General features: G+C 38.2%; 1 pseudogene; it reads right to left on the bottom strand.

Annotated features, from left to right (window-relative positions):
* Positions 1 to 912: 912 nt before the first annotated feature.
* Positions 913 to 1,515, bottom strand: LOC131493464 (large ribosomal subunit protein uL6-like; annotated as a pseudogene).
* Positions 1,516 to 13,283: the final 11,768 nt, after the last annotated feature.

The following is a 13,283-nucleotide window of genomic DNA, read 5'->3' as shown; positions in this document are numbered from 1 at the left end:
AGATGCTAACTTGCCAGATATTCCATAGCTAGTAAATGACTCGAAAGCCCATCCTTTTAGTCATTCTATTTTACTGCCTTCCATGTAAACTGCATAAACTTTAAATAGCACAAAACAAATGAAACAGTTTTGCAGAGAATCTCCTTTGTAGTCTGGACACTAAATAGATATAAATTGATTTCCAAGAAAATGTCATAGGATTTGAGATCTGGGAGGTAGGCGATATGAGGAAAAGCAAAGGACCCTGAGCTTGTGGTCAGAAGATCTAGGTTCAAATCCCATCTTTGGTGCTCACATTTCAGCCTCAGTTTCCTCATTTGTAAGATGGAGGTGATGGCAAAACCTACCTGTGGGAGGTAAATGATAAGGCATATGTGGTACTGTTATTATTTAACATGTGCAAGTTGGGTTTTTGTTTTTTTGTTGTTGTTATTGATGTTTTTGTTTTTGCATTATAGTTCACTCTTGGTATTGTACATTCTAAGGATTTTGACAAGTATATAATAGTATGTGTCTACCATTCTAGTATCATGAAGAAGTTTTAGTATTCTAAAAATCCTCTGTGCTCCATCTATATATCCCTCCTTTGCCCTCCCAATCCCTAACAATCACTGATCTTTTTACTGTCTCCATAGTTATACCATTTCCAGAATGTCCTGTAGTAGGAGTCATATAATATGTAGTCTTTTCACATTGGCTTCTTTCACTTAACAATATACACTTAAGTTTCCTGTATGTCATTTCACTGCTTGATGGTTCATTTCTTTTCAGTGCTGAATAACATTCCATTGTCTGGATCATTATAGCTTATGTATTTATTTATTTATTTCTGAATGAATACAGCTTTTACTGCATCTTTAAAATATCAGAAACAAGTCTGAAAAATCATCTGGCATCTTGCTGTTCCTGTAGCTGGACAACTTAGATCTTATTCATTAGCTTGCGGAACTGTTCCTTTTTCAGAAACATAGACACCATCTGAAAATTTTCCGATATCCTTGTTTTTAACTGTTGTGGCTTGCTGAATCAAAGCAGCTGAGTTTGTTACAAGTTCCGTGTCATTTCCTTCAAGAACTAACTCATCTTTGTGGGCTTAAGATACCGAACAAGCAACACCTGGCCTCATCCGAACTCTGTGGATGTATTTTTTTTCACCCAAGAAATTGCAAATTTCAACAAGAGAACCATTCTCCTGAATAACAACATTGATGGGGAAGTGAGTACACACAGATTTCATCTGGTAATGGAATCCCAGTGTGACGCCCTTGATCATGTTCTGCACATGACTACAGATAGTGTGAACAGCAGCCAGCTCTCTCCTCTCCTATTTCCCCATCATTTGTCAGTTTGGAGCCTCTTCTTTTTCTTTCCAAGGAGACTGAGCTCTACATTGATGTGATTGAAGTCCCTTCACAGGGTTCCTCTAGGGCCCTTCACGATAACGGTGGGTCCCTTCAGAGTGATGTGGACATTTCCTGGAATGTCAACAGTCTGATTGCTGAGAAGGGTCTTCATTCTTGCAGTAGATGTGACCAAGAGCTATAGTTTACTTATTGAGGTTTTTTTTAAATTTTTAGCCCAATTCTTCTAATTTTATAGATGAGAAAAGTGAATCCTAAAGAAGTTAAGAAAACCTGCTCAAGTCCTACAGCTAGTTGGTGACAGTCATGACTCAAAAGTGACTCTTCGACCTCTAATCCAGCACTTCTGCTACTTTAGTGGGCTGGTTTTCTGACATTTTCTAGAGTTTGTGTTTTAGGATCTCCTTTCACTATTTGCATCCATTTGCTAAACTACTGTTTCTCTCATAGTTGCGGAATTAGAGGTCAAAAAGAGTTTGGATAAGGCAAATGCACATTCTCTACAAACGTCTAGTGGTTTAAGACCTTCCACTTCCATCCTTATGTAGAAGTTTTAAAAGAGCAGCTGACGGGCACCTAGGTGGCTCAGTCGGTTGAGTGACCGACTTCGGCTCAGGTCATGATCTCACGGTTTGTGAGTTCGAGCCCCGCGTCGGGCTCTGTGCTGACAGCTCAGAGCCTGGAACCCGCTTCGTATTCTGTGTCTCCCTCTCTCTCTGTCCCTCCCCTGCTCATGCTCTGTCTCTGTCTCAGAAATAAATAAATATTAAAAAAAAAATTAAAAAAAAAAGAGCAGCTGAAAATTGGCAGAGGGATTTTAATATTCTCTGTCTTCTGCTAATCTTTGGAGGACAAGCCACCAAATGATGATGTGAAATGGAAGACAGGGAAAACGTAATAAGGAGTTTAAGGATAGTCTTGTCTGTTGTAAGGGCAGATGTGGTGTGGTGAAAAGAGGGAATAACTAAAAAAGAAATCCAGTAGGGATCAATAGAAAGTCCTACAGTTAGGTTCAAAAAATCAACTGTACCAGATACAGGGTATAGTAGAATATTTCACAAAAAGAGGGCCTTGGGATTTTAGTTGTGTAGTATAAGCTTAACAGGAAACAGTATTGCTATAGGTTCAAAAAATCAACTGTACCAGATACAGGGTATAGTAGAATATTTCACAAAAAGAGGGCCTTGGGATTTTAGTTGTGTAGTATAAGCTTAACAGGAAACAGTATTGCTATGGGGATGCCTAAAAAGCCTATTGTATTCTTAGCGTGCATTAATAGGGTTGCTTTCTAGTCCTGACTTTATCACAGACCAACTCGGGTCTTTTAAACGTTGTAGAGTGAGGGTTACTGTAGTCCCTCTATATTCTGTATTTAAGTAGAGATGTACAAGAAAGCCCATTTGTGGATGTCATACCTAAACCATCTATTGACAAGATGAATCATAACCAGAGGCTGCTGACTGGGCTGTGGGTAGTGGAAAATAACCTACTTTTGTGGGGGCCTTCCAAGTATCGGGCATGGGGCTAGGGCATTATTTACATGGTCTCAGTACATCTTCAACACCAACCTTGAAATATAGTTGTTATTAACCTCATCTACATATTTTTAGAGGAAGAAGCCTGTCCAAGATTACTCCCCTTGAAGGTGACGGGGCTGACTCCTAATACCATGTTCTTCCCACTACCATCAAAGTGAAAGATCTTAAAAACCATATCATAAGAGGACAGCTGAAGAAACCAGGCACACACAGCTATCCAAATATATCTGAAATATATCAAGTGGAACGGGGAGCTAAATTTATTCCTCTTTGGTCCCAGAGAAAATTAGAACCAGAAGATAAGTGTTACAGGGAAGCACATAGGAAGTTAATGTCAGGAAGAAATTTCTATCAGAGGCTGGTTCAGTAAATGATCCAGCTGCCTTAACTTTTCACCAGTACCTCCTCACTGGTGGAGCATTTAAGGAGAAGCAGACTGGGGCGCCTGGGTGGCACAGTCGGTTAAGCGTCCGACTTCAGCCAGGTCACGATCTCGCGGTCCGTGAGTCCGAGCCCCGCGTTGGGCTCCGGGCTGATGGCTCGGAGCCTGGAGCCTGCTTCCGGTTCTGTGTCTCCCTCTCTCTCTCTGCCCCTCCCCCGTTCATGCTCTGTCTCTCTCTGTCCCAAAAGTAAATAAGGAGAAGCAGACTGGCCAATTGTGAGGGGTGTTATTCATTTACTCAGCCAATATTTAATAAGTAGTTGTGATGTGCTATCACTGTTTTAGACCTTAAAGATTCAACAATGAACAAAACAGACCAAAAAATATATATAGTTTTGCCTTAATGGGGTTTACATTGCAACAGAATATAGTGGTAATTGCACTATTCTCTGGTATATTCAACTAGCGGACCCCCAAGATACCAGTCATAGACGGCCATCTGTGCCTGCCAGTGTCTACTTGTACCAGCTTGTACCACTGCTGGGTATGCTGACTCCACCTCTAATTCTCAAATCCTGTGAATCTTTTCCAAGGGCAGTCTTTGGTCACTGGAGCCTATTCTACCTGTATGCTAGAAGTGATGGAGGAATTGACACTGTCCCAGCAGCTGTCACCAAATGAAGGATAGGCTAAATACCCTGATCTTGTCTTTCAGTTGGAATAACTCTGAGACCCAGGATCTATCCTGTTTCCCTCAGTTTCTCAGCAGGAGGACACTCCAGTTGTCCACAGTGGAGCCTTGCTTGATTGGTTCCTTCTTGTCCCTATCTCACTTCCCACTGCCCAACTAGAGGTGTTAGGAGCTACTTCCTAAAATAAACCATGTGCACTTGAATTCTTGCCTCAAAACCTGTTTCTGGGGGATCCCAAAGTAAGGTAATCCTTATGATTTGTGAGCACTGGCTGAATGTCAAGAGATTTGAGTTTTCATCATGGCTCTTGTCCCTGTGCACAAATTGTCTCTAGCTCCTCATATTATCACTTGTAAAATAAGAATGTCAGACGAGATGAAATATACGTGTGCCATCTATTTTCATATACGCAGGCGTGCCTAGTGCTTAATTTTGTAGCCTCCTTTACATGGTTTTGAGAGGGCCTTCATATTCCTGTCCCAGTGATCCTCAAAATATCTCTATGAATTATACTGGATAGAGGCCGTTTTGCCCATATAAGAGATTAGTCAATTGCATGACCATAATGATGTGGTTTCCTTTTTTCTCTTCTAAACGTTTTAATTAATGTCCCAGAGTTTGAATTCTTCTCATCCTGTTTTCCTAATCTCCATATCCAATCCTGATGTAGAGTACAGGTTTTCTGCTTCTTGATTATTGAATTAGGAGGTTATAGACAGCAAATGGCTAGAATCATGGCTAAAATGAGAAAGGATCCAGAGCCTTTAGAATATAAAATTCCATCTTCAACAGCCCATACGGGTTAGGTGCTGTGTGGGGCAAGACTATGGGGGTAGACACAGACCTGGGGCTACATGTAAGTAGGCTTGTGAATCACATACCCACTCTCTGTTAAGAGACAGCATGGATACATTTTTATATTTTTCTACAATTTATAAAAGCACTTTTACATCTTTGATCTCATTTGATTCTCACTAATCCTGTGAAATACAATTTTTATTATTCTCCTTTTGATGGGAAAACAGAGGCTGAGAGAGATTGAGTAGATGTGATAAATGTGAAATATCCCTTACGATGTGAAGGCAGATACCAGTGGAAGTTTATCACACCCAGGCCTGTTCAGTCGAAAGCTGTTGCTATGAGTTTTCTTGTAGCTGTGTAGGTCCAATCAGAGGGGGCTTTCTAGAATACACTGGAAGAACTCAGCCATAAAGAAGTAAACAGTAAAGATTCCTTGAGGTTGGGATCAGAGCGATGACCCCCTGTCCCTCTGCAGAGAAGGAAATCAGACAGTAACACTCCAATGAACTGTAGAGATCATCCTGGTCCAAATTCCTCTGTGGTCCAGAGCAGGGAGGTAGTTTCTTTAAGGCTACACAACTTGATGTGTGAGCCATCATCCTGGTTTGCCCTGAAATTCCTACTTTCCAGGAAACCTCTGAGTCTGGAGCAAACTAGGCTGGTTGGCCACTCTACAACTGATACATGTATTTGACACTCCCCACTCTGTCTGGTTTCAAAAGACGCCTTATTGAGCACGCTGGCACTGAATATAATCATAAGTGAGTCACTTTGCCCCTCCAATTTCACTATTCCATCTGTAAAATGGAAGCACAGATATCAAATGCAAAGAGTTGTGTGGATTAAATAACAAATGCATGTAAAGTTCTCACTAAATGGTAGATACAATCGTATGACTATTACTTATCAAATTTACTTTACTTATTACTAAAGCCAGGTTAGCTTGGCCTTCTACCTTCCCCTCTTTCCGTTCCTCCTGTTGCTTCCAGCAGGATTCACAAATCACCATTAGGCTTTTTTTGTTTGTTTTTTTCTTTTTCTTTTTTTCTGCACATGAAATAAAGTCTTCACATTGTAACTGGAAATTTTGGCAAATTTATATGCCCAGGAAGCATACCTCTTTTTAGTGACCCAAAAGCTTTTGCTTTCTATACTTAAAAGTCACATCTTCTGAGAGTAGTGTTGGTATATAGTTCAACTATGCCCAAACGATATCATTTTTAGACTGTGAGAACAGCTACTATCAAATGCACAATAAAATGGAAGGCTTTAGATCTATCTGGCACCAAGGGTTTAACTAATGTTGTGGCAAGGGAGAATGAGTATATTTCTTAAATCGCATCTGATTATGTAAAGTAAGATTATTTTAGATGGAGCCACAATTTCATCACCTTTCCCTGTTCTGTCCCTCCCCACGCAACCATGCTACATTACATTATATAGACAGAATAACAAAATCCAGTGTTTCATGCTGGATTTAGAAGGCTGTCTTGTGCCCCTGTTGTAGGATTCTGAGTGGGCGTTTGAACTCTGAAACCCTGCAGACTGAGCCCCTCAAACAGGCTCTTTCTGTGTCTCAGTGGGAAACTCTTTGCTTCTCTTCTTCAGTTTCTTCAGCTGTAAAACAGGAATCCAAATAATTCCTTCTAGCTCAAGGATTCTCTGAGCTAGTCTGTAAAATGACACAGAGATGAAAAACCCTGTAGTGACAATGCATGCCTAACACTGTTATGAGTCTAGAGCTCAGAGTTCAATGAGATTGAAAAAAAAAAAAAAAGATCCAGCATCTAAGAGGAAAAACCCAAAGTGCTCTCTCCTCAAACTGGGGTATTTTGTGCATAATTTTGGGAGATCACAAACTTCCTGGGGGTGACCTTGTAAATGTTTTTCTACTCTTTCCCTCTAAAGGAGGCCTTCTCCATCATAGTTTTATAGGATTCCCACCCACTTTTTTTTTTAACTGTAGTAAAGAAAAAATTGAGCACAGCTTCCTTGCTGATTGTGGAGAACAAATCTGTATCTCTTTGGAAGCTTGTTGATCAAAAGATCTGTGTCATCTGTGGGTAGTACATTTCTCTGAGGGGAAAAGAGAGAGTAATCGAGAATGCTTCTCTTCTGAGGGGAAAACAGATGCGCCGTGTGTGTATTGGGACTGTGTTTAGAAAACAAAGTCAGGAGACTGGAAAAATTATAATGGTGCTCTCCCAGCAAATGTGTGGGGATAAATGGTGGCTCAGAAAGAGACCTCACATTCCAGAGCTTTGGTGTCTATGGCAAAAAGCAGATAAAATGTGTCAATAAAATCTGGCATTTATTAGAGAGATAAGGAAGCCTGGAGTAAATGGTATGCTCTGAGTAAGACAGGAAAACAGGAACATTTCTGTACATTGTTACCAACCTTTGTCTTGGGTCTGGCGGTAACCAGGTTTATTATTTAGAATTTTTAACATATTCCCTTAAAATGATTGCTAGTTTGTGGAGTTCTCTCTTCTTGGCTTGCTAGTGTTTGCCAATCACACCAGGCGATAGATCTTTAACTCTGTTATTACAAAATAATAATAGAAAGTGGATGGCGTGTAGTGCATTTTCTCTAGGGAGTGAAATCAAAAAAATAATTAACCACAAGCATTTCACTGTTTGAAAAAGCAAAACAAAACAAACCATAGCCATACAGAGAGTCAGCTGGTTCTCCTCCCATGGGTGGCCCTTCCATAGCTGTGTATAACTGTTTAAGGCAGTTATCCTCACAGTGACCTGTGTTTCATCGTGGCAAAATCCAGGATAGTCAGAATACTTAAAAGTTGGATATTCTTTGTATTTTGTAGTTATGGTGAGAGACAAATGAGAAAATGTATCTATTTCTAGACCTTGGGTTTCCAAAACGCTTTTAGATTGGCTAGTACTATACAGTTCACTACGGGCTTCCTGATCCACTGTTTAGGTTGAAAGAAGAAAAGTATTTTGTATTTACAGAAGATCAACAGCAGATGTACACCAAGGTCTCAAGCATACGTTTTAACTTACTTTTGTGTGCTGTAAGGAACTATTTCAGAGCCAAAAAGTGATTTGTATTCACTAATTGTAGGCAGTTTGGTAATTTTTGTATATCAAAAAATAACGTTTGTATGCGTTATCTGTTGGTTTTCTTCTCTCTCATCCTGGATATGTTTTGTGTGTTTACTTCATGGGCTCATCTAAGGGTTAATGTGGAACTATCTCAGGGTCCTTGGCAGCACTGGTTTTTTATACCCATCAGCTTCCTTAGACAATTTAAAGTGGTTATGAACCACTTAAAACTGTGGCTATGGGAGCACAGGTCTGTGGAAACAGGGCAGTTGTCTGGTAGATGTGGTCAAGGTAGAATGTCAAGTTGGATCATTCAAGAGTCAGGACCCCCAAAATATATCCACTTTGGTGCCCAAGAAAATCAGGTTGAATATCTACATTGCCCAAATATGCTGGAACATTGCCACATCTCTGCTTCAATTGGTGTGCATGGAAACAGCTTACACGTGCAGCCTAGAGGGAGTCAGTTCTGTTGAATGGCTGTCTGAATGTCAACACAGCGCATCGTCATTTCTAGATGACAAATCATAAACATGGTTGGCCCTCCGGAAATGATGGTTAACTGTGTGAGGCAGAATTGTGGAAAACATTGGTTGCACATATAAATAAATGCCCACATGTGCCAGGTTTATATTATAAGTAAGGCAGACTCAGTGTCAGGGTGTGAGGGATGGTGGGGACTGTGAGGACCTGAGGGGGACCCACCCATCTGAAGGGGCACCTGTTCCTCACATCCAGCTCTCCACTGCCCTTCTTCAGTAGAGGTTCAGTGTTGCAAGATCTGCTCATTTTTTCCAAAACAAGCCAGAAATTCAGATTTTTATGTGAAATCTCTCAAACTTTAAATGTTGACTTCAATTTTTTCAAACACTGTTCACTTAGAATCTAAATACTTCAGAAGGCTAAATATGGCCTTCAGGCTGCTGTTTCAAGACTGTTGAATTAAATGACTCTGAGAAGAGAAGAACCTCCCTACACTACATTTAGAGATGGGTTTTTCCAGTAACCTTGGTGAGTGTCTTTTTTTTTTTCTTTAAAACACTGGACTGGGAATTAGGAGATGGGGTAAGCCAACTCCGTCTTTCCTGACTGCATGATCAAGGGAAAACACTTAGCTTTTCTCATCCGCAGTTTTATAATATATCAATGCATAATACATGTTCTACCCATCCATGTCACAGATAAAATTCACCCAATTATTAATTATTAAAAAGTTACATGAGCATATCCTATTTTACTTAATTCTCAAGAAGGCTTTATGAGGTAGATATTCTTAACATGGATGTAGAGATGAAGAAACAGATTCTGCAAATTTTAAGGAAACTGCTGAAGGTCATAGACCTAATTAGTGATGATGGAGTGGAGATTCAGATTCTTTTGATTTTAAGCTCTGCTTTCCATTGTGAAAGCAATTCTTAAAATAGATAAGGAGCTATCATTCATTTAAACCCTCATCCTCATCAACATCATTTTGGCCTGTTCTTGTCTAGCCCCTAGGTACAGAATTTACAAGTAGAATCTTATGTAGGAAATCACTACATCTCTCTAGGTCTCAGTTTTTTTGACTCTTAAGTGGGAGAGGTAAGATTGAAGCAGAAATTCAAATTGGTATTTAAATGGCTATATTTCACTCAGAGATATCTTTGGTTAGACCTAAATAATGTTCTTCTGTTTTGTTTTGTTTTTTTTAAAAACTAAGTTATTGAGGCAGTATGGCTGACACAAAAGAGAGGGCACATGTTATAAGTGTACAATTTGATAAATTTTGACACGAGAACATACTCATGAAAACTATTACCACAATCAAGATAATGAGCGTATCCATCACCCCCAAAAGTTTCCTTATGTCCCTTTGTAATCCATCTCTGACTTTCCACTCTTTGTTCCAGGTAACAACTGACCTGCTTTCTTTTTACTATACATTTTTTTATATTCCCTAGAATTTTATATAAATGGAAACATACAGGTGGTGGTTGTTGTTGTTGTTGTTGTTGTTGTTGTTGTTCTTCTTCTTCTTCTTCTTCTTCTTCTTCTTCTTCTTCTTCTTCTTCTTCTTCTTCTTCTTCTTCTTCTTCTTCTTCTTCTTCTTCTTCTTCTTCTTCTTCTTCTTCTTCTTCTTTTTCTTTTTGGTCTGGTTTCTCCCACTCAGCTTAACTATTTGGTTATCTGTCCATGTTATAGTGTGTTCATTCCTTATGATAGCTGAGTACTTCCACTATATGGAAGTACCATAGTTTATTTGTTCACCTGTTGATGGGCAGTTTGGGCTGTTCCAGATTGGGGCTATTATAAATATACCTGCCATAACTCTATTAGAAGTCTTTGTATGAACATATGATTTCTTTGGGTTAAAATCCTAGGAGTTGTATGGCTGGATTATAAGTAGGTGTATATTTAACTATTAAAGAAACTGCTAAATTGCTTTCCAAAGCTGTACCATTTTACATTCATACCAGCGATGTCTGAGAGTTCCAGTTTCTCCTCATCATGGTCAACTTTTGGATAAGAAATCTTTATAATTTCCATTCTAGTCAGTAGGTATTTGTCCTTAATGTGGTTTTAATCTAAAGTCCCTTAATGACTAATGATGTTGAATATCTTTTCATGTGCTTAATTTCCATCTGCATATCTTCTTTGGTAATGTGTCTGAGTCTTTTGCTTGCTTTTATCACATTACTTTCTTATTTATTTATTTATTTATTTATTTACTTTTAATCCCAGTGTAGTTAACATACAGTATTATATTAGTTTCTGGTGTACAATATACCAATCCAACAATTCTATACATTACTCAGTGCTCATCATGGTAAGTGTACTCTTAATCCCCTTTACTTATTTCATTCATCCCAACACCTCCACTTCCCCTCTGGTAACCACTAGTTTATTCTCTCTAGTTAAGAGTTTGTTTTTGGTTTGTCTCTTTTTTCATAGTGTATTTGTTTTGTTTCTTAAATTCTACATATGTGTGAAATCATATGGTACTTGTCATTCTCTGACTTATATTACTTAGCATCATACTCTCTAGCTCCACCCATCTTGTTGCAAATGGCGAGATTTCTTTTTTATGGCTGAATAATATTCCGTTGTATATGTATACCACTTCTTTTTTCCCCCCAAGTTAGTTAGCATACAGTGTAGTCTTGGCTTCAGAAGTAGAACCCAGTGATTCATCGCTTATATATGACACCCAATGCTCATCCTGAAAAGTTCCCTCTTTAATGCCCATCACCCTTTTAATCCACCCCCATCAGCCTCAGTTTGTTCTCTGTATTTAAGAGTCTCTTATGTTTTGCTTACCTCTCTGTTTTTATCTTATTTTTCCATCTCTTCCTCTATGTTCATCTGTTAAGTATCTCAAGTTCCACATAGGAGTGAAATCATATGATATTGGTCTTTCTGACCGACTTATTTCACGCAGCATAATACCCTTCAGTTCCAACCATGTTATTGCAAATGGCAAGATTTCATTCTCTTTTTATTGCCTAGCAATATTCCATTGTGTGTGTGTATGTGTGTATACACACCACATCTTCTTAATCCATTCATCAGTTGATGGACATTTGGGCTCTTTTGATAATTTAGCTATTGTTATAAGTGCTGCTATAAACATTGGGGTGCATGTGCCCCTTTGAATCAACATTTTTGTATCCTTTGGATAAATTCCCGTAGTGCAATTGTTGGGTCATAAGGTAGTTCTATTTTTAATTTTTTTGAGGAACTATACCACTTCTTCTTTATCCATTAGTCTGTCAATGGGCATGTTTATGGACATAAATTATGCTTTCATAATTTAGCTATTGTAAATGATGCTGCAATAAATACAAGGGTGCATGTATCTTTTTGAATTAATGTTTTTGTAGTCTATGAGTAAATATTCAGTAGTGGAATTACTAGATCACTTGGTAATTCTATTTTTAATTTTTTGAGGAACCTCTGTACTGTGGCTCCTCCACAGTGGCTGCACCAGTCTGCATTCCCACCATCAGTACAAGAGGGTTCCTTTATTCCCACAGCTTCGCCAACACTTGCTGTTTCTTATGTTTTTTATTTTAGCCATTCTGACAGGTGTCAGATTTGCATTTCCCTGATAATGAGTGATATCAAGTATCTTTTCATGTGTCCTTTGGCCAGCTGTATGTCTTCTTTGAAGAAATGTCTGTTCATATCTTCCATCCATTTTTTAAATTGTATTATTTGTAACTTTGGTGTTGCGTTGTATAAGTTCTTTATATATTTTGTATACTAACCCTTTATCAGATTTGTCATTTGCAAATATCTTCCCCATTCAGTAGGTTGTCTTTGAGTTTTGTTGGTTGTTTCCTTTGCTGTGAAGAAGCTTTTTATTTTTATGTAGTCCTAATAGTTTATTTTTACTTTTATTTCCTCGCCTCAGGAAACATATCTAGAAAAATGCTGCTATAACCAATGTCAGAGAAATTACTGCCTATGATCTCTTCTAGGATTTTTATGGTTTCAGGTCTCACATTTATGTATTTAATCTATTTTGAGCTTATTTTTGTGTATGCTATAAGAAAGTGGTCCAGTTTCATGCTTTTGCATGTGGGCTGTCCAGCTTTCTCAATACCATTTGTTGAAGAGACTCTCTTTTTCCCATTGTGTATTATTGCCTTTTTTGTCATAGATTAATTGACCATATAATCATGGATTTATTTCTGGGGTCTTTGTTCCACTGATCTATGTTCCACTATCTATTTTTGTGCAGGTACCATACTATTTTGATTACTACGGCTTTGTGTAGTTATCTTGAAATCTGGGATTATAATACTTCCAGTTTTGTTCTTCTCTTTCAAGATTGCTTTGGCTATTTGAGGTATTTTGTGGTTTCATACAAAGTTAGGATTATTTGTTCTAGTTCTGTGAAAAATGCTGTTGGTATTTTAATAGGGATTACATTAAATCTGTAGATTGCTTTGGGTAGTATGGATATTTTAATAATATTTGTTCTTTCAATCCATGAGCATGGAATGTCTTTCCATTTGTTGGTATTGTCTTCAATTTCTTTCATCCATGTTTTGTAGTTTTCAGAGTACAGGTCTTTCACCTCCTTGGTTAAGTTTATTCCTAGGTATTTTGTTATTTTTGGTGCAATTGTAAGTGGGATTGTTTTCTTTTCTTTTTTTTAAGATAGTTATGTTTAAAAACTATTTTTATTTTTAAATTTTATTTATTTTTAAATTCAATTCATTCATTCATTCATTCATTCAGTAAACTCTGTGCCCAATGTTGGGCTTGAACTCATGACCCAAAGATCAAGTATCACATTCTCTACTGACTGAGCCAGCCAGGTGACCCAGGATTGTTTTCTTAGCTTCTTTTTCTGCTGCTTCATCATTAGTATATAGAAATGCAATGGAGTTCTGTACATTGATTTTGTATCCTTCAACTTTACTGAATTCGTTTGTCAGTTCTAGAATTTCTTTGG

Source organism: Neofelis nebulosa, chromosome 2, assembly GCF_028018385.1.
Source record: "Neofelis nebulosa isolate mNeoNeb1 chromosome 2, mNeoNeb1.pri, whole genome shotgun sequence".
Taxonomy (NCBI): domain Eukaryota; kingdom Metazoa; phylum Chordata; class Mammalia; order Carnivora; family Felidae; genus Neofelis; species Neofelis nebulosa.
Note: the sequence above shows the minus strand (reverse complement) of the source record. Positions and strands in the feature narration are given on the sequence as shown.